The sequence below is a fragment of the Callorhinus ursinus genome, unplaced genomic scaffold, assembly GCF_003265705.2.
Source record: "Callorhinus ursinus isolate GAN/ISIS: 27379988/994484 unplaced genomic scaffold, GSC_fseal_2.0 scaffold8, whole genome shotgun sequence".
Lineage (NCBI taxonomy): Eukaryota > Metazoa > Chordata > Mammalia > Carnivora > Otariidae > Callorhinus > Callorhinus ursinus.
The window spans coordinates 71,753,489-71,775,259 of NW_027397070.1; the positions used below are offsets into that span (position 1 = coordinate 71,753,489).

Genomic DNA, 21,771 nt, shown 5'->3' on the forward strand with positions numbered 1-21,771 from the left:
CCTGCGAAGTCGTTTGTTTGTTTTGAGGGGGAAAGGAGGTTTCCAGAACCACAGTGGGTGGGTAGAATCTGCAGGTACATGGTCCTCACGGTTTGGGGTCTGTCACAGTAGAGAGATGGAGCTGCCAGGGCTCAGCAAGCCCCTGTGAGCGAGCCCAAGGGTCCTGTGCATAGTGGTTGCTCCTTTTGCGTCTGTATTCTCTTACAGAAAATCACAAGTGCTGCTACCTTTTTTTCTGAGCCCCTGTTGAGAGCTATTAGCTGTCTGTGCAAATTCAGACGGCCCTGACAGCAGGATTTTGGCTCACAGCTGTATCGCCAGAGCTCAGAACTGTGTCTGACGCACACCGGGCGCTCAGTATACTCTTGTCAATAGATAAGGGGGCCCAGGAGGGTAAAGGCACTGCCCCAGTTGGAATGCTCCCCTGGAGAAGCAGGGCTGGACCAGGGGGGCCCAGCTTGTCACGGCAGGTGCTACCCTGGGGCTGGGGAGTACCTTCCAGAATCCCTGAAAACAGTGTGTGCTGAAGGAAGCTGCGGAAGGCTATGGAATCATTGCAGCGAGTGGCACCTTTGTACCCCTTCTGACCTGACTCCTAAGTTGGTCAGATTCACCCCACGGACCAACCCATTTCTCCAGCTTTCTGCTGCCCTGGCTTCCGGGCCATTTATTCAAGTGTCTTCCTGTTGTCGCCTCCCAAGAAGAGAGTCCTCCTTGATGTTCCTGGGGCTGACCTCTGCTCCGACACTTCCCACCCCGTGTGATCGCTGCTGGCTTACTCGTCGGCGGTCTGGTTCTCACACTGGGACTCCCCGAGGGCAGAGCTCAAGGGGCCAGCTCCATGGAGGCATCAGCAAATGGTGGATGGAAGGCTGGACGGGTGTGGGGGTGCGTGGGTGAGTGGGTGGACGGATGGACGAGTAGGTGGGGGGGTGGATAGATGGCCAGGAGTGCGTTGGTGGATGGTGCCTTCCAAACAAAGGTCAGCTGACCACCCCCGCCTCTCTGCACACCTGAGTGCCCCAGGGCTCCTGGCCAGGAGGGATCAGAGAGGCTGTCCATAAAACGGCTGAGGAGGTGGGTGGAGCTTAGCCTGCAGAAGACAAGGAGAGAGCTGCCTTTGCGGGTTTGGAGGGCTCTTCCCCGGGAGAAGGCAAGGATACTCCCTCCTGACCCTGTGGCCCCAGGAGACCAGGGACAGGTGGTGGAAGTGGGAGGGAGGCAGATGGTGTCTCGAGACAAAGCCGACTACTGGTGCGCACCCCCTCTCCTGCTGTGCTCCTGGCAAATGGCGAATGAAACCTGATTTTCCTGTTAACTTACATTTTCAGTTCCAAACATTTTATAATTAACAAAATGTCTTTTTTTTTTGCAAGCAGCACGCTCACAGTCACAAATCAAATAACACTGAGGTGCTTATGATGCCAAGCCTTGCGGTGCCCGTCCCCTCCCCCAACCATGCTCTCCCCAGGATCTCCTAGGGCTGGTCTTCTAGCTCTCTGAGCTTAGCGCTGCTCACAGCTGACCCGTGGCTCCACATGCTCTGTCTCTAGTCTCTGACTCACCAAATTTCAGGCACCACAGACTCCTCAATACGAAAGATGGAACGTTAACTATATTAATTACCCTTCTACTTTCCTATTTATATTACTTTTATTCTTCTGCCACTTAAAAAATTATTTGAGAGAGAGAGAGAGAGAGAGAGAGAGCACGAGTTGGGGACGGACAGAGGGAGAGAATCTCAGACTCCCCGCTGAGAAAGGAGCCCTGTGCGGGACTCGATCCCACCACCCCGAGATCACGACCTGAACCGAAACCAAGAGTCGGATGCTCAACTAATTGAGCCACCCAGGTGCCCCTCTTCTGCCACTTTTTTGGTGACTTCAAATAACATTCTCCTACCAAATAACCCAGCAATTCCACTGCTAGGTATACATCTAAGAGAATTGAAAACATATGCCCCCTCAAACACCTGCACATGAATGTTCACAACAGCACTATTCACGATAGCCAACAGGTGGAAAAACCCAGATGTCCATCAGCTGAGGAATGGGTGAATAAAATGTGGCCTATTTTACAATGGAATATTATTCAGTCATATAAAGGAATGAAGGACTGATCCATGCTAAACCACTGAACACATTACACTAAGTGAAAGAAGCCTGACACACAAAAAGACACTCTGTATGATTCCATTTATTTATTTTTAAAAAGATTTTATTTATTTATTTGACAGAGAGAGCACAAGCAGGGGGAATGGCAGAGGGAGAGGGAGAAGCAGACTCCCCGTTGAGCAGAGAGCCCTATTCGAGGCTCGATCCCAGGACCCTGGGATCATGACCCGAGCTGAAAGGAGATGCTTACCTGACTGAGCCTTCCAGGCATCCCTGTATGATTCCATTTATATGAAACATCCAGACAAGGCAAATCCATAGAGAAAGGAAGCCAAGCAGCGGTGGCTGGGGGCTGGGGGAGGGGGAGATGAGGAGTGGCTGCTCCTGGAGTGGGGTGTTTCTTTTGAGATGGTTAAATTAGGGTATGTTTTATGCTAGGTGGATTATATATCAATATAGCTGTTACACATAAAAAATATTTATGCTTTCCCAGTGACCTTCTCCTTGGGAAGGCAGGGTTACTGGGGGCCTGCCTTCCACTCTGCCATCCCTCCTCAATCAGCCCTAGACACTGAAGCTAAGCATTCAGCAGCTTCAACCTGCAGACACACACCAACAAATGGCAGGAGGCAGAGGGTGCTAGAGGATCTTGGAGGGACAGGGTCCTGTGATCGTAACTGTGATGACAAAACGGTTGGTGGGTACCGAACACTTACCGCGTGCCAAGGCAACGGCGCTCGGTGTTTTTACATGCGCCGTGGGTCATTAAGGCTCAGGATGTCCTGAGGGCAGGTTCATGTCCCCATTTCACAGATGAGGGAACAGCCGCTGAGAGATATCACATGCCAGCTAAAAAGTGGCAGAAGTGCGATTGGAGCCCAAGCCTCTCTGAGTGTAAATCCCAAACTCTTGACCACCTCAGAGAATGGCCCACACTTGCTTTCTCTTGCCAAATATGGGATTTTGCATGCTGGTGCCTACCTATACCCGTTCGTTTTGCATGGTCTGTGTCCTTTGTGCAAGGCAAGACCCCTCCAGAGAATGTCCCTCGGTGCGGAAGAGGGCAATAGAGGCAGGGCCCCGCCGCACCCCTCTGTCCCACCTGCGCGGTGCCAGGATGCTCAGACTTTCCTGGGCCTTCATCCCAACCTCAGGTGGGCACCAGCTGGGCCATGACCGTGACCGCTGTGGGACAGACAATGGGCTGGCTGTTTGCTTCCTGGATGCTGGGATTAGACAATGTTTAGCTTTCCCTTGGTGGCAAAGTGTTTCCCCTCCACTGCTGGGCAGGAACCAGTTCCTGTGGGGCAGGGCCAGCAGCTGGGCCCCCAGCCAGGAGCCTCCCTGCCCCTCTGCCCCACAATGGCACCGATTCCCAGAGGTTTAATCATTAATGGGCACGTCTGGCCTTTGGTTGCAGGTTGGAATTTGGGAGCTGTGCCCAGGAGCAATTATCTCTGACACATTATTTTGTGTAAAATCACTTTAGCTGCCATTAGCTGATAAAGCTGGAATGAAGGGGGGGTGGTCCATGAACCAGTACTGACCGCTTGGCATGCAGGGCTCCCTGGGAGGTAACTGAGGCACCTGCCTTTTGAAGGCTATGAAGTAGCTGGTAGAAAACTTGCTGTGAAATGTGGCCTAGCAGTGTGTGGTATGACCTCAGACCCCTCCCCGCATTGCTCCCACATGTGGTTTGGGGATTGGCAGAGGTGTGCCAGCGCTGGGCAGATCCATCAGGAGCTGGGGTCCCTGAGTGAGAGGCCGGTGGGGTAGCTGGCTCCCCCAACACCCTAGCTGAGGCAGGGAGACCAGGCAGCAACACCCGCCTCCCGTCCTGGTAGCGGGGACTCTCCCCTGCAAGGAGCAAGCTGCTGTGTATTCCAGCTCAGGGTGCCCGGGCAGCGCTGCCCTCGGCCTGAGAGGCCTGCTGGAAGTCACCAACAGGTGCTCGAAGCCTCCTCTGGCCCCTCCTTCCCATGACCCCTGAGACAGCCGGCCTACTCTCACGCCGACTCCATTCTCCTGCCGGCTCCTGAGGACAGCCTGGCAGGCATGGGGGCCTCCCGACCGGAGCCGGCCGCCCTCGCTGGCTTTGTGCTGCTCCGGCATTTGGGGGGCGGGCGGCTGGCTGGAAGGGGCGGCTGATTTGGAGAGGCCTGCTTGGGAAACAAGCAGGGTGCTCGCTCTCCCTGCCTCCTTCACAGGATACTCGGCTCCCCCTGGGCTTTATTCTCAGGGTTCCCATGCTGTCCGTGTGCCCTTAGCTTCACTGCTCCCCCACACCCTGGACTTGTCAACTGGGGGAGCTTTGGAGTCCGGTGAGTCAACAGCTCTCATACCGGGGGGGGGGGGCGCTGAAGGGGCCAGGTACACACAGGGTCAGGCACACGTGGGGTCAGGGCCAGAGCTGATGTAGGAAAGAACGTTAGGGTTCGAAGCCGATGGCTAAGAAAGAATTCTTGAGACGTCTTTGTTGCCGAAAGGTGGTTTTATTAAAGCCTGGGACAGGACCCGTGGGCAGGTAGAGCCGCACCGGGGTCCTGAGGAGTGGCCCATTATATACTTTCAAGTTGGGAGGGGGTTAGCGAGAGTGTAAGCCTCCTGGGTATTTTGGAAGCAAGGTTTCCAGGATCCTGAGGGGGCTAGCTAGTGTTGGGAAAGGTCATTTATCGCTGTTTGGTAAAAACTCGGTCGTGAGACCCTTCAGATGTATATCCGTGGGTCGTGTGCTTGGGGGATGATTGCCGACATGTATCTTGTCGGTGGAGGGGGGTGGGTGTAGAGATAAAGGAAGTTTCTAAAGGAATTTTTATATGTTAAAGTAGACTTACAGGGTCCTGGGGGGTCAGACCAAGATTGCCTTTTTGCCCTTTAGCGAAGTATCAGCATTGAGGCGGCTGAGCTCCTAGAGGGACGTCCCGCTGCCTGTTCCCAGGACTTGCCAGCGTGCTAGAGGTGGAAAGGAAATGTCATAGTTGTTCTTCTGCCTCTGTTTCCCACATCAGAGTCCCTGCCTCTTCCCCAACCAGCCCTCGGCCTCCCTGTGGGGCTCTGGGCTTTATCTCCTCTCTGTTCTGCGAGGCTTCAGGGCCTCCCTGGCCGCCCGCCTCGGCCGCAGCTCCCAGACGCTCCCAGAGGCTCCGGCTGGCCGCGAGTGGGCCTGGCCGCAGCACCGGAAGGGCTGGCCGGAGCTGCAGGATGGGCACACCCCTGTTCGGGGCTTGCCTACCACCCCCCCGGGAGCCTTCCCGGAATCCAGGAAACAAAGGAGGACTTGGGCAGGAGCCCCCAGGGGCCCGACAGCCCCCCTTCCGTCTTGCTGCAGGACTCCCGGCCCTGGTCCGGGCCCTGCCCCGGTGCGGGGGTGCTCATGGGGAAGGCCAGCGGGGCTTCCTGCCCTTCACACCCTGGCTGCCTCCGTGCTCCCCGCAGCACAGCAGTAGCCTCCCTGCTTTGGGCTGGCCCCATCCACTCTCGGGCCCGGCTGCCTGGATTAGAGCCGTTTACCAGTCTCTGTTGTTGTGGGATCAGATCTTCAAGAACTTGACCCACAGAGAGGTGGTTGCCCAGATCGGTGGAGAAAGGATGCCCTTCTGGAAACAGGGTTTGCAGAAAGCAGGCTGGTTCTTCAGTAGTTTTATTTCACGGTTACATTGCAGGGAGACGAAATCACTAAGCGTAAGCAACACCACCTCTGGAACCTTTGAAAGAAAGCATAGCTGCGTGGGCCCCCCTCCCCCACGAGGAGGGGCGTTCTTGCCCTGGGGTGAGCATGGCCACCTGTCCCTGCCACCAGTGCCTCCCGCCAGGCTCCACGCAGGGCCCCGAAGGTGCATCTCTCCAAACAAACAGGCTGTGTTATCTCCAGGGCCACACCGGAGAGGGAGAAGATACTTTCCAGATGTTTGGGGAGTTGCTTCCCATTCTGAGCCCTGCCCAGGCAGAGCTCGGGCTGAATCCTTTGTGTGTGCTCCAAATGGCAACGTCCCCGGGGCAGGAGGGACCAGCCAAGAAGCCACAGGCCTGGGTGGGGTCCCTGGAGCCCTGCTCCCACTCACGTGCGGGCCTGTGAGGGCTGGCGCTGGGGGTCCCTGCCCAGCCTTCGGAACTTCCTACTGGCTGGGGGGACGGACGTGGCAGCCGCCCACTTCTGCTCAATGCCAAGTGGGACGGGCTGGGTGGGGAGGCAGCCTGTGAGCAGGAGGCCTGGCAGAGGGGCTTGGTCAGCCCTTCCCTGCGTACCTGACAGTCAGGATGCGGCGAGATGAACCAGACCTGCCCCAGGCTCGGAGCCCTGGCCTCCAGAGACCAGCCCTCACGGGAAGCTGCTAATCGCGGACCGCAGGGGTGAGGGTGAGGTGTTTGTTGAGGTGACCTGTGATTCAGCTCCGCGAGCCTCTGTCTCCTCGTTGGACAGATGGGGACGAGAATCCCGCTCTGCTGCGGGGTAGTCGTGGGGACGAGGCCATGCGATCTGGGTGCCCTGCATGTGGTCAGAACTCAGGATGATGCCTGGATGTGCGCCCAGGGGGAGAGCACAGGATGTCTGGAAACTTCGAGGCCTGAGAAAAGCTTCATGTTCACAGGCTGCGGTATGAGGCCAAACGCAGAGGGCGGCAGAGGGCTGGTCCCACCGGAGGGCCTGAGAGCTGGGCCCCAGGGCCAGAGAGGCGGCTCCCTGTCCTCGGCTGCCTGTCGGGCTCCCTGGACGGCACAGGCCGGCTGGCTCCGGGGCTGGGTCACCTCTCCGTTCAAATTTCCCAGGCTGCCCGGAATACCTCACCTGATGTCCAATAGTGCAGTTCAGAAAATGTCAGTCCGAGAATCTGTCCTGGTCTCTTGAGGTTCTCCTGACCCTTCCTTGGTCCCTGCTCCCCCAGCAATGCTGTGAGGCTGCTTCCCTGCAGCTGAGATTCTTGCAGGAGAAGAAAGCGAGGCTCAGAGCAGAAAGAACTCACTTGGAGTTCCACAGTGGGCTCAAGGCTTTAAACCCGAGGCTGATCCTAAGTCTGTTTTATCGCCAGGACCTGGAGGGAACCTGACAAGACCGTTCGCGGCCCACAGACCCAAAGCTGGTGGGTGAGGACTCCACCCTGCCTGTGGCACTGGGGAGCCTGCTGTCAGCCCCCACCTGTGGATGTCCGTCCCTGATGGCGCAGAGCGTCCAGCCCTGACTCGGGAGAGCCCAGCACAGCCCTGCAGGGGGCCACGGCCATCAGGACAGACCCCTACCTCGGGGGCCCCCAGCCACTCCCCATTCTCCCTCTACATAGGGGTCCCGTGGCCAAGCCTGGGCCCGGTCATCCTGCCCACGGTATTGACCCCAGTGCGGGCCCCCGACACAGGCTGACCGGTCAGAATCTCCCTCCTGGAAATGGGACTCTGAATTGGCCACACCCAGAGACAGAGAGCCCTTTCCTTCTCCATGCAAGAATATTAAAAATTACGTTTTATGACTGCATTGGCATAACGATGAATAGATTCATATTCTACTTCGAGACATTTTCTTCAACCTAAAAGTTCATTTCTCTCCTTCTGATTGTAGAAGAAATAAGAACATTTCTGGGGGCCTGAAGGCACCCTGAGCCGTGGCCCTGAGCCTGCTGTGTCTCGTGGAGACAATACCTGTGAAAGGAGGTGCCCATCTCAATGCTGTGGGCGAGCTGGCCAGGGAGACGCCGATTTCCTCCCGGCCCGGCTCCTTTCGCATTAGTTGCCCGGACCCGGTTTCTGAGTGCTGGCGGCAGAAAGAACTGAGGATGGCCTTCTCGCCACGGCTGTGACCCCGAGCCCCCATTTCACGGGTGCGGACACCGAGACCCAGGGCCCTGCTGGGGATCCAGAGCCAAGCTCTGAGAATCCACCTGCAGGTTGTTCTTTTGAAAGAACGGGAAGAAGCTCCGCCCTCGATTTCTCCTGCTTCTCTTTCCTTCCTCCCTGTGCTTCCCGGGTTGCTCTTAGACCGGGGTCCCGGCACAGTGGGGTGGGAAAACGAGTCGGGGGGGGGGCTGAGGGGGGCAGGCAGGCGGTGGCTGCTCCAGACGCCTCAGGTACCACCCCCTCACGCATCCCCGCATCCCTTGACACCCTGCGTGTTCCTGGCAAAGGGAGGCATCCCGAGGCCACACTGTAAGAGGACAGTCCCCTTCGGGGATGTGTGTGGAAGCCCAAAACTTCACAGCTCTGTCCAGAGAGCAGTGTCAGGCCCTTGCTCACTCAGGGCAGGGGTGCTGCCCGGCCATTTCCAGCCCCCAGGCCCTGCGGGGCTCCACCAGCCTTTCCCTAGAGCAGGAAAAGACGCGGGAAGTGTGGATGCGAAACTGAAAGCTCTGGCCAAGTCGGGGCAGGCCTGGAGCCGGCTGCCCTCACATCTCCAGCCTTCTGAAGGCTGGGCTTGGGCATGCCCAGCACCAGGATGGGTCCCCGCTGGACTCCCTCCCCTCACGCTTCCCAGGTACCTCCTGGGCCCCCGGCTCCCAGATGGACACAGGACCGTCCAAGCCTTGTGTGGGGGGCACTGCGACTCATGGGGGTGGCCGGCCAGGGCCCCGCAGAGTGGACCGAGGCTGTGCCGTCCCTCCCGTGGCTGGCCCTGAAGGAGCATAGGGGTGCTGGCCTTGGAACCCACGGGGGGTTGGAGGGAAGAAGCCAGGTCCCCTGCAGTCTTCCCAACTAGGAGAGCCTGAGCGTGCTGTTGTGTACCCCAGTCTGTATCTGTGGCAACAGCTTCCCTCCGGGGCTGTTGTGGGGCTGGGGTGAGTCACACACCGTACCCAGTGGGCATGTGAGTCTCCCTGACCCACCTGCTCTAGATGTGGGGCCCTCCTCACCTCTGCCCACCCACTGCCCAGACAGCCGGACCCCCTCCCGAGCTGCCTCTGCCGTCTACCATTTCCTAGACAGGTTACATTGAAGGGCCGGGTGGAGGCGGGTGGTTCAGGAATCCCCCAAGCACCGGCACCTGCTGTGCCCGCCCCCAGCCCATCCTCACCACCCCTCCGCTCCTCCTACAGTCGCGCTGGGACCTGGGCTCTCCTTCCTCACCCCTGGGCTTGGGGCGGAAGCTTGGCGCTGGGACAGCACAGGGCGACCCCAGGGCTCTGTCCGGAGCAGCGGGAAGGCACTGGGTGTGGTCTGGAGACCTGCCTTCCATTCCACCCGCCAACTCCGGGGCCATCACAGTCTCTGGAAGTTTCTGTTTCCCCATCAGCCACGTGGAAATCCCAGCTCTTAACGCCTCCCCCCTCCCCCCCGCCGAGAGTGGAGAGAGGAGCTGTGTACACTGTAAAGGGCTGTGCCAGCAGGAAGCAGGGCTCCTCTCTGAGGCAGCCCCGAAGCTACTGCCTCTCCTCCAGGCTGGCGCCCGCCACCTCCCCTCCTGCACTCAGCTGCCTTCCCCGCGGACTTGCTCGTCCTCCAGCCACGTGAGCGGATGGGGAAGGTGAGGCGGGCATGATGATGACCCGAGTGCGGGTGAGTCACAGGCCGCAGGACGAGGGAGTGGAGGCCGGGCGTGTGCATCACAGCGGCAGCGAGTGCCCCCTCCCTTTGTGCACCCCAGCTCTGGGCCCACAGCCTGCCAGGGGACAGCTCGGCGACCGGGGCCGCGGGCAGGGCGCTGGAGGGCCCTGCGGGGCAGGAGGTGGGCGCTTCCCCGGAGCCATCGTCACAAAGGCCTCAAGTGGAAGGAAGCCTGAACACCTGCTCCAGGGAGGTGACATGTGAGCTCGGGGGGATGAGACATTACCAGCTGCTGTGTAAGCTTTCAGGGGTGTCACGGTGTTTGCAACCCTGGTGGCATTTTAAAAGTTACCCAAAGCCTCATACAGTGGAAGTGGCTCTGGGCCCTTTGGGAAAGCTGCCCTGAAGTATGCGTCCCTCAGCCAGGACAGAAAGCAGGGCTCTGAGGGCAGAGCGGGGCCGGGGAGCGGGCCCCAGGAGGAGCGGGGCTGGGGAGCGGGCAGAGCAGCCCTGGAGGAGCGGCTGGGGCAGCAGTTGCAGGGGTTGGGGGTGGGGGGTCAGGGTTAGGGTGAGCACTCCAGGGGTTGGGGATGGGGGGCCAGGGTTAGGGTGAGCACTCCAGGGGTTGGGGGTGGGGGGCCAGGGTTAGGGTGAGCACTCCAGGGGTTGGGGGATGGGGGGCCAGGGTTAGGGTGAGCACTCCTCTAAGGCTGTGGGTGCCTCGCTCGCCTTACCCTGGTCCCTGCCCGGCAAGCTTCTCTCTGTACACCAGGGGAACTGGCCTTCTGTCTGGGGCAGGGTCAGGAGAGGTGCGCACAGAGGTGCTGGGGAGGGCCGCCCGAGGGCCGCACCCCCAGGGCAGGTCTGTCTTTCCTTCCTGCAGGACGCAGCCTCTGCACAGCGCCAGCCTCATGGGGAGTGTCCGCCCCTCAAGAGACCCAGACATCAGCGGCAGGAGGGGCAGGGCGTAGGAGCTGAGGAGTCCCCGGCTGTGGTGGTGACATCAGTGCCCACGTGGGGTGGCCAGGGTGCCTCGAGGACTGGAGGTCGGGACAGCCACCCCGACAGGCTCTCATGGATGCCTGCCCTTGGCGGCCTGGGGGATTATTACTTATTGTTTTTAAAGTGCCCTGTTGTTATTTTCTGATTACCAAAGCGATACACGCTCATGATAAAGACCTTTAAGCACCGAGTGGGTGGTTATGAGCTGGGTTCAGGGATGGGGAGGTGACGCACTCCGTCGAGATTCATCAGTATCAGCAGCAGGAGGACAAAAAGGGTTTAGTCAGCTTCCCCCGGGGACACAGGAGGGTAGGGAAGCTGGCAGACAGATGGGTCTGCACCCTGGCCCCTCCCAACCTAAAGGTGACCCCAAATGCTGGTGTTCTCTGCACAACGCTGGTGGGGCAGGCAGGAGTGGGGACAGGAGCAGGTGTGGTCCCCAGCGCTGCTTCAGCTCTTGCTTCCCTGGGTGGGGGGGACAAGGGCTGGGCTGTTATGTTCCCCTGGGGCGCCCTGGGTTAGGGGAGGCTGCTCAGAGCTGGCGGGGGCATTCTGGGCTGGCGTGCATGAAGCAGGGGTCCTGCGGGGGGTGTACTCTGTGTTTCTGGGGCCCTGCTTTTCGGGCTGAGCCCCTCCCTGCAACCCACGGGTCACTATGTTCATTCTCATGCAGTCTCACCATGGGCTGCTGATGTGGACATTGCAACCCCATTTTACAGGCGAGGAACCGAGGCCTGGGAGCGAAATTCACACATTACTCCCTAGGTGAATTTGATTTGAACCTGGTGTTGTCTGGCAGCAGAAGCCCCTGTTCTCTCCAGTTCATTGTGCGGCCTTGCAGGAAAGCGGGTCAGGCAGGCCAGGGTCAGTGGCTCGGAGGTCGGAGGAGACCAGCCAGGTCTGCCGTCAGACCTGCGGCTGAGATCCCCTCTTCCCACCTGCTTTGGGGTGGATGGCACAGCCTGGTGCTAAGAGCAGGGATTCTGCCTTCAGACTGCTCAGGTCTGAATCTCCGTTCTCCTGAGTACTAGCTGTGTGCGCTTGGCCTCTCTGAGCCTTAGTTCCTCATCTGGAAGGACGGATGATGAGCACCCGACTCCTGAGCTGCTGTGAGGATTGACTGAGGTGGTGTGGTGCCTGGGTCTGTGGAGGCTGGCGGTGATCATGGAGGCAGGGTGGAACAGGGTTAAGAATGTCCACCTCAGAGCGAGGCCCATCTTAACTTGAAGAGGTCACCCCTTCCTGGCTGGGGTACTGAGGAAGTACCGAGCTGGGTGCTTGGCCCAGAGCCTGGCACATGGCCGCGCCCCACAGGGTGGTGATGGCGTCCCCACTGTCTTTCTTTCCTATTCCCATACTCACGAGGCCGCTGGCAAGCCGTGCCCCCCCGCAGGCCGGTCAGAAGGACTCTCAGGCGCCCGAATGTCCGCTGGGACTCCAGGGAGCACCGAGAACCATTGCTGCGTTCTTGGGACCTGGGTCAAGTTCCCGCACATTCTTTTTCTGGTCAGACCTCAGCCAGGACTCATTTTGGGTCTAAGGTCCTGGCCTGGGCCTCGGAGCCCCACTGTCTTCCCCGGGGACTTCCCCGGCCCTGGGATCCCCCTGCCCGCTGCCTGCACCCCTCCTGCCTCTGCCGGGGCAGCCTCCTCCTCTGCGCTCTCAGGGCCCGTTCCAAGCCCTTTCCCACCTCCCAGCAACTTGCCCGCACTCAGCTCTCCGGGTCCTGACCTTATGACATGATGCTGCTGCCCCTCTTTGGGGAGCAGGGGCTCCCAGAACCCAGGGGTCACCAGACAGTGGGTGTGACCTCCGGGCACCTAACTTGTTTTTCCTGGTGCCCTCCTGCGACTGCATTCCATCAGGCCTGACACACATTTCTCCCAGGCCTTGGTGTGACCCTTTGGGCGGAGGTGACCAGATTGAGGGAACCTCCCCCCGAGGCCCTGTGGTGAGCTGGATGCTGTGCCCTGGGGTCTGGCCCACAGAAGGTCTCTGGTGTTCCAAAGTGCCCAGGGATGGACACACTTGGCAGGCTTAGAGATGCCTGGGTTCTGGGTCGGGGGGGAGAGCTTGGGAAAAGTGTGTCAGAAGGGGTCTGGGTGCTGAGAAGAGAGGAGCCCAAGTGCAGAACTCTGGTGGGCGCAGTCAGCGCTGGGTGCCTGAAGGGGGCCCTTAGAGTTTCTGGTCGGGACACCTTACAGGGGGTGTTGCAGGTGCTTGAAAAACTCACCTCCAAGTTACCTGTTTTCTGTTGCTTCTTTGGCGCTGGTGAACCAAATTTGCTGGCTTCCTTGGGTTTTGCTGTGTGTTTTACTGTTTGGCTAATTAATCTTGGTCTGACACATTTTCTCTGTTGAAGAAAACATTCATGGGTGTTCGGCATGAAAAATACCATTGCTGGATTTTCGGGCCCCTCCAAACATTTAGGAGACGCTTGTCAAAGCTGGGCTGGGTGTGAAGTCCCTCTCCAGGCCAGGCCCAGCTCAGAACCACCTCTGACCCAGAGTCTAGCTGGAGGCTGGCAGGGGGCAGGTGACACGTGTTTGTTGAGTGAATAGACGACCTGGATGGGGGCCGGGGGTCCCGAGAAAGCGAGAGGAGCAGGGCAGGAGGATGGGACCACATCAGTTCTCCCCACACCTTTGCAAAAACGGTGCATCTTAGTGTATAAGTGTGTCTTGTTTATTTGAAATCAGACAGTAATTCTTGAAGAGTCTCATAAAAATTAAAATTAGTGAAATCCGAGTCCATCTTGATGAGCCCCCTTTGATCCTGTCCCTGGCGTGCTCACTGTTTGGTTTTGGTGCATATTTCAGGCTTTCCCTGTGTTACTTGCACACAAGCATGTGCCTATACAAACGCATCGTTTGAGTTTTGTGCCCTTGTGTGTGCGCATTTAAATCAAATGGTGTCATTCCGTATGTATCACCCCGTAAACTGCCTTTTCCCTCGAGCAAACTACATCTTGGAGATCTGCCCTGCGACCTGCCACAGCCTCGCGGGACCCAGAGCTGCAGTGGCTAGCCACAACAGGGATTCTCACACCCATTTTATGGGTGAGGAAGTCGAGGCTCAGAGAGCTTGCCTGACTTGCCCGGGTTAGCTTCTGGTGGGGGCTGAGAGGGGCAAGCATGACTGGTGAGTGTGAGCCATAAGGAAAGGAGGGGGGAGTGGCCGGGGGCGGGGGGGGGGGGGGGGGGGGGTGGGCGGGGGGGGGCCAGAGCCCAGATGCCAGAGGGAGGAAATCGGGGCCTCTGGGAAGCTTGGTGACTCTGGCTATAGTTGGGGCATGATGCTGACGGGTTACCCAGGCACTGCCAGCCACACGCTGTCCCGCGTCCAGGCTCCTGATTCTCTGGAGCTTCCATGGCCAGGGCGCTCAGGACTCTGCTCTTTTCCGTGCCAGGTGTCCCAAGTGCAGAGCGGGGTCCGGTTGCCTGCAACCCCCATGAGAGAGTCTCCGTTCCCACCTGGACCCCAGCTCTGGGTGACCTCTACCCGGCACCCATCCCCCAAGACTTGGGTCAGAGTAAGGCACAGGCCCCCTGGGTGGGCCGAGGGTGTGACTGGCAGTTTCCCAGGCAGGCCCAGCCGGCCGAGGTGCTAATTAGGGCAGACTTCCCAAGGAGGAGGAGGAAAAACATGAGGAAGTGGCCTCTAGGCTCTTGGGCACTCTTTCCTCCTGATTCACCGCTGGCCTGCCCGTGGGCTGACTCGAAGTCACCCAACCTCCCGGAGCTTAGGGGCACCTGCCAGGTCACAGGCCTGCCTTGGCTGACCCACCTCCCAGGCATTTGGCTGAAAGAGGACAGGGCGATCCCGAGGGGTGGGTGGGTGGGGGAGACACTCAGGGTGCAGCCTGGGTGTGTTCACTGAGCCAGCACCTGCACAGTGCCCTTGGCCTGGTTTCTGCAGGGCTGCACCCCGCCTGACCACGCCAGGCAACTGAGGGGTCCCACTGCCAGCAGGGTTGCCCGAGACACGGGGGGAGGTGTCCTAGCCTTCGGTCTGCAGGTCCTGTGCCCCCCAGGCCTTCCTGCTCTGCTGGCTATGGGGCCCTGAGAGCTACCTCTGGTCCTCCAGGTGCCTGTCCCAACCCGCCTCCTGCAGCGGCTACCTGGATCAGACTGAACCCTGGGCTCAGAAGGTTGGGGTGGTGGAGGCTGCAGGCTGTTGCACGAGCCACACGAGCACCCCCAGCTTTCTGAGCCGGCGAACCCCACGGGCTCATGTTCACGGTTCTCAGCCTGGATGTGGAGCAGCATCTCTCGTGGAGCATTTAGGAAACTTTGATTTTGTTAAGTGTCATGAATGTTTTACATGTCAAACTTTTCACAGTAGGCAGGGTTTCTAATGAGCCTCCGGGTCCCCATATCAACGATCAGCTGGTGCCCAGCCTGTTTCATTTATGCTCTCTCCAGATCCTTCTCCCTGTATTATATGGAATCAATCCAAGGAGTGCCTTTTTTTTTTTTCCTAAAGTACAAGTGCCAAACTCACCCCCAGGAATGTAACCAAGTCATCTAGGCTGGGGCCCAGAAAACATGTATTTTAGCAAAGATGCCCGGAGCTGCGGTGGTGCAGCTGGGCCGGGGCTGGGCGGGGGGTGGCGGGGGGGCGGGTGGTTAGCGCTCAGAGCCAGTAGACCTGTGGCGTCGCCTCCAGGAGGATCTGGAAGACTTGGTGACACCCTGCATATGGTGGGAGAGACAGGGGGCTGCCATGGCCCACTCTGAGCCACCTTCACCTGGAGGGGAGGGAAACCATGTGTGAAGATCGATCCCACCCCACGCTGACCTGGGGAGGCCTGGGGGGGGCGCTAGTTCCCACAGGGTCGCCTAGAGGGGGTGCTCCAGCAGCTCAGCTCAGACCCATGCAGTGCAAACCCACCCAGGAAAGTGGCTAACTGGTCAACCACAAGCCTGCACATTCCCAGGGGACCACACCAGCCAGTTCCTACCAAAGGAGAGCCGGGCACTGGCTGAGCCGGCCAACAAAGGATGCTTTGTTCACCTGTTAAAATAAACACTTCCCCTGCATATTTACTCCCGGGACTCGGATGTAATATGGGGTGTAAGTTACTCTTTAACAGGCCACTTGATCCAGGCCTCTAAGCTCTCCTGAACTAATTTCCTGAAAGAAAGGTGTTCCCACCACCAGCCCAGGTGTTTATTAACCACCGCCTTGGCGGTCAAGGAGAAGCTGGGCGTGGCTGTCTCCTGTGCCCCGAGCTCCCCTTGAGAACCCAGCGTCCTGGGGGCGGCCCTTAGCCTTCCCTGAGGAAGCAGCAGAGAGGCTGAGCAGCGGGTCCTTGATCTCCTGGGCCGGGAGTTGAGAGGCCTGTCCGTTCAGCCGCACTTTGAGAGAACAGGAGTGGAGTCAGGGTCCTGGGATGAAAGGGACACCCAGATACTTATAGCCAGGTGGCCCCTGGCAGCAAGGCCTAGCGCACACCCACGCAGCTGCCCCCACACTGAACTTTCAGGTCAATGTCGCTGGGTTGACACACCGTGATGTGCTGACCTCTAAAGCGTGAGTACAACTTCACAAACTTGGGGGCTTTACATATCAAAATTTAAAAACGCACACCGGGTTTCAGTGATGGAGTGAGGGATGAGGGTCAGAAGCATCGTGAAGGAAGCTGGCCCCATGGTCCCTGCTGGCTGTGACCTATAGTCTGGTGCAAAAAGATGAGCTGGGCCCATCAGCTGTCCCTCTCAGGTGTTTGGACCACAAAGGGAGGAGAGGAGTTGCCCACGGGGCCCACCACGGCATCCGGTCATTGTCGTCAGGGCCGAGACCAGGAGGAGGGAGAAGGCTAGGGCAGGGACAGGCCCTGGGCCCGGAGGGATGCAGAGAGCCTTGATCTCTGAGATACAGCTCTGGGTTCCAGGAGGCCCAGGGCCCCCAATGTCTTCTTTGGCCTCCTTGGGGATCCTCTGCCTGTCTGGGCCAACACGAACAGGCAAACCGAGTGAGAACATCCCAGGACGGACGTCTGTGGATACTGGAGTCCTCTCTCCTCCTGCCTGCCTTGGTTTACAGGCAGAGCCGGGAAGTGAGGAGGGGCAGCGTGGGTCAGGGGCTGTCTCTTGCACAAGGTGAGGGTAGGTCTGTGCCGTGAGTCTAGGACTGGTCAAATGTCCACCTCCCAGTAAACATAGGTCAGCTCACATTGGCTCCCATGCTGGGCTGCCAGGACCTGGCTGTTGGTTCGGGGGGCAGGTGGGCAGGGGTGGAGAGAAACCTGGCTCCAAAAGAAGGTGGTCCCTCTGTGGGAGGGGCCTGGTGAATGCAGGGGCAGCTCAGTCAGGAGGGGCACGGAGGTGTTCAGCTGGGTCGTGATACTAGCACCACCTTTGTTAGCATGCATATTTGACCACGAACTGGGGATTGGAGGAGAGTCCATCTCCTGGTGAGAGGGGAGAGCACCAGGCAGGAAGGCAGGACCTCGGATGTTCTGGTCAGGGCTAGAAGTCAGGGGACAAGCCCAACCTGCTGGCTGGACACATGAGGGGCCGGAAGGGAGATGACCCTGAGCCCACAGCCTCCTCCCTCCAGGTATACCAGAAATGGAGCTTTAGGCAACCAGATCAGCTGACCCTCCCAGGCGCTGGTGGGATGGGGCTCCTTGAATGCTCCCTGCCATGATCAGGGGCTGGGTGGGCAGGTGGGCAGGGGCAGGGAAGGGAGGCAAGCATTCCGGTATCTAGCCCAGCTCTGTGGCCTGGCATCCTCTGGCATCTAGACGCTGGGCCAGAGGGGGCTTCTCTCTGAAGGACTGTGTCATGTATTAGGGACATTAGTCTCTGATTCCCTGATGGGGCAGAAAGGCAGGTGGCTAACCTCTTTGCAGAAGCCTGTGCTCCAGGCTTCCTTTAAAGGCGGGATCTTCCAGGTCGGTGGGTCTTGAATGTGAATGTGATCAGGATCTCCTGGAGGGCTCCTTAAAGCCTAGGTCATGGGCACCCCCTAGAGTATCTGAGGCAGCAAGTCTGGGGCGGTCCTGAGAGTTTGCATTTCTGACCAGTTCCCAGATGCTGCTGAGGCCCCAGGACCCCACTTTGAGAACCGCCACTCCGGCTGAAGCCATCTCAGGATTTAATTCACAGACATGCACCTGCAGAAGGGAACTGCGGCCTCATCAGGCCAAGTGAACCTCTTTCCCCAGAGGCCGGCCTCCCAGTGCTCGGGCTCCAGGGTTGGGATCCGTGGAGTGAGGGCAGCGCCCTGGTTTTCTTCCTGAAGGTGGCAGTGCTCACAGCTCAGGGAGAGCTGTCCTGTGGGAAGGGGTCTGGGGGGATGGGGGATCCAGGGACGGGAGCTCTCCCACCTTGGTCGATGACATTGCAGAGGTCGTGTGATCGGTGGTGGCTCAGGACACAGGGTGGATTTTGGAGACACTCAGGCTCCCTAGGTGGGTGCACGCGAGGCCGCTGGTGCAGGTTTCACTGGAAAAGCCACTGGGTTTCCAGGCCAGACAGGAGATGCAGACACAAGGCTCCTCTCTGCCCCTTTTCAAAAGAGAGAAAGCCTGCACTTCAACCGTGGTGTGTGCACGGAGTCCTGCCGTTGTCTGCAGCAGCGCGAACCTGAGCCGGTGGGACAGACAGTGCCTCTGGGCGCCTCACTGTCCTCACAGTCGTCCCTTTGTGGGGCAGGGAAGGCAGTGGGCCTCCTGCCAGCCTCCCGGATGCTGCAGGTCTGGCTCCATGCTCCCGGGTCTCAGGTTTGGGATATCGAGTCAGCTGAGGAGGGTGTTGCCAGGGCAGGGGAGAGCACGTGGCGGGGTGGCTGCCCTGCCCACAGTTCTGTGCGCTGGCCCTCAATGCAGCCCCTGCATTCCCCACTTGCTCGTTTGTAAGGGGTCTGCAGTCTTAGGCTGGGTTGTCAGGAGCTGCCAGGGGGCTTACTGGGGAGGGGTCTCGGGAGAGACTGGGAGGTGGAGGGGGGCAGGCTCCCAAATGCTGCGGAGGCAGAAGAAGCCACTCCAAGGAGGCATTTCATCTGAGTCTTGTGGGGGAGGCAGCCTGAGCCGAGCACGTGTCTGGGGCAGTCAGTGGTCCCTGGAGGCACTGGGGACACCAACTCCTGGCTCCTCCCGGGCTAGTCCTGGGCTCTGGGTGGGCAGCGACAGTGTCCAGCCCATCTGGGTCCTCCCCAGACCCTTCAGGCTAGGAGGGAAACCGTCCTTGAAATTCTTATGTCATCTACCAAGGAGGATGTGGAAGGATCGAAAGAGCTTAGTGATGCAGGCAGGGCGCATGCCAAACGCGTGGCGGAGGGGGAGGCACGGACCTCATCCCGGGGCCTCCTGGGCTACTCTCGGCTCCCTCCGGAAAGAGGGTGCGCTGGGGAGCAGCCTTCAGCAAGGGAAGAACAGAAGAATCCGGGGCTTTGCGCGGTGGGGAGAGGAGATTTAGGAACAATACCTGGTGATGTGTAAACCAACAGCCCCAAAGTGTGGTTCCAGGAACAATGGGCCTCAAGGTCACATGCATTTGGGTCACTTTGGGTTCAACTTGTTTATCCCTCAGGGTGGGAATAAGGTCCCCGGGCTCGCCCTGGGAGATCCTGATGTAGGGCCCCATTCCCCACTTTCTCGTCATTCTTCCTGCCTAACTGCTCATATGGTCACCAGAGATGTCTCTTACTCTGTTTTACCAAGATGTAGGAAACTCTTTTTTTTTTTTTAATATTTTATTTATTTTATTTCACAGAAAGACACAGAGAGAGAAGGAACACAAGCAGGGGGAGTGGGAGAGGGAGAAGCAGGCTTCCCGCGGAGCAGGGAGCCCGATGCGGGGCTCGATCCCAGGACCCTGGGACCATGACCTGAGCCGAAGGCAGACGCTTAATGACTGAGCCACCCAAGCGCCCCAGAAACTCTTTCTTTTTAAAAAAGATTTATTTGCTTGAGAGAGAGAGAGAGAGTGAGCACGCGGAGGGGAGGGGCCGAGGGGGAGAGAGAATCCTAAACAGACTCCATGCCCAGCAGGGAGCCCGATGTAGGGCTTGATTTCACAACACTGAGATCATGACCTGAGCTGAAAGCAAGAGTCAGATGCTTAACCTACTGAGCCACCCAGGTGCCCCTAGGAAACTCTCTGTAACTGGCATCCCTATTCAATTAAAATTTACTAAAACATCTGAGCGCCTACTACAAACGCCTGGTCCTGTGTTGGGTGCCAGGTGTAAAGAGGCGAAGTAGTGTCCTTCACATAAACCTACAGTTTGTGATCCGTCCTCCTACACTTGCTTCACAGCTCAGCTTTTTGTTTGTTTTGTTTTTGTTATTGGATCATGGGATTTAGGTTCATTACAGACCCATTGGCGATGGCATTATGGAGCTGAGAGATACTCTGGAGGCCATTTAATTCGATTACTTCACTTTAGAGACAGGGAAGGAGCCAAGACCCAGAGACGATAGGGAGTTTACTTGAGGCCACACACACACACACACACACACACACACACACACGATAAATGGTAGCACCAGTTGGAATCTGAATCCAGCTTGTGAGGACGATCTTGGCTATGGGGGCCGTAAACTGTACACTGGTAAGGCATTTCCAGAAATCTGCTTTTAATACAAACAGCTGCAAATACAGGTTTGCTTTCAGTGGGCAGGATCAGGAAGCAGGGGCGTGGCAGGTAGGAAGAAATCACTAAAATGTGAGCCGAATGAAGGAACTGTACTTACGAGACTGTTCTTTAGCTGTTGCTGTAACTTGAACGCATCTTGTCAAGTACTTTTCCAATTCAATACAATTGCCACAAGTTGGGGGGGGCAGAGGGAAAGGGAGAAGCGATACAGGACTCAATCCCAGGACCCCAAGATCGTGACCTGAGCTGAAGGCAGATGCTTAACCGACTAAGCCACCCAGACACCTCATGACATTTCTTTTTTTTCCTTCTGGACTTTGGCATTTGTTACCCCAGACCTGGAGGCAAACAAATGTAAACGTTGACACTGGCCCATTTAGTAACAGCACTGGAGGGGAGCTTTTTGTGGTGTGGTAATGAGGTTGCTGTTGCTCGGCATGATCAACTAGACGTTTGCAGAGTGTTCCCTCCATTTCCCGGGGTTGCACAGTGGCGGCTCCTCAAATAGGTACCATACCACCAACAAAGCTTTGAAAGCTTTGATTGCACGGCTTTTGTTTTCTGCTGAGTGTTTTTGAAACAGTATTTATTGGGAGAAGTTCAAACATGTATACAGACAGACAGACTCGTGTAATGACCCCCCCTCCCGCCACGCGCCATGCATCCAGCAGCAAACTTCAACACATCATTGGCAATCCCCGTTCAGCTGTACCCTCGCTCCCCAGTCTATTCGGATTGGTTAATGTTGGCTCATGTATTTGAAGGTAAATCCTAGATATCACGCCCCCCTACAAATTTCTGCCTGCATCTGCTTGTCTGCACCAAACACCTTTTTTGCAACAACCACAACGCCAACATTGTGATTAACAAAGTACCCCGGTAACATCGGTTCTTTCATATCACTTAGCATCCAGCCCATGTTCGAATTTCCCTAAATGTACCGGGAATGCCTTTCGGGGAGGTCTGTGTGAATAAGGATTTAAGCCAGAGCGGGCTGCTGATGCGTGCATGCCCGCCGGCCGGCCTCGGGCACACAGACGCCCACTGCTGCGCGGGCTGCCCGGCCTTGTGCGCGTCTGTTTACTCGTCTGTTCTCTAGATGCTCAAGGCCGGGAGGAAAGGGACTGTGGGCTCATCATCTCTACAATCCCCATTCTGAAGCAGATGGTCTGATTGGGAGCCCTGGCTCTACCAGTTAATTAGCTTGGTCGGTAACCAGCTAGTTTTCCTCTAACGCAGGCTAATTGTCCTGTCCAGACCAACAGGGCTTCGTCTGTGAAACAGGGTGACAGTATGAGCTCGCAGGGCGCTGTGCGGGTTGACGAAGTGCAGAGCAGACGGGCTGGGGCCGGGCACGCGGTACTTAGGAGCGCCTGGCTCTAGAGATGCAACCCCCCCCCCCCCCCCGAGGACGGCAGAGGCTACATCCTCCGGGGTGCTCCACTGGGGCTCAGGGACCCCTGGGATGCACAGCGACAAGCACGGCGAAACACGTGCCTCCCCCGAGACGGAGTTACAGCGCAGTGTTTCAAGTTACACTGGCCGATGCGCAGACCTGCCTTCTCTTCCCTCTGCCTTTAAG

The 21,771-nt window shown here is 58.1% G+C and overlaps 1 long non-coding RNA gene across 1 annotated transcript; it reads left to right on the forward strand.

Annotated features, from left to right (window-relative positions):
• Positions 1-8,170: 8,170 nt before the first annotated feature.
• On the forward strand, positions 8,171-10,771 carry LOC141373207 (uncharacterized). The gene is made up of 2 exons (XR_012378918.1): positions 8,171-9,590; positions 10,462-10,771. It is a non-coding gene; the product is annotated as an uncharacterized lncRNA (long non-coding RNA).
• Positions 10,772-21,771: the final 11,000 nt, after the last annotated feature.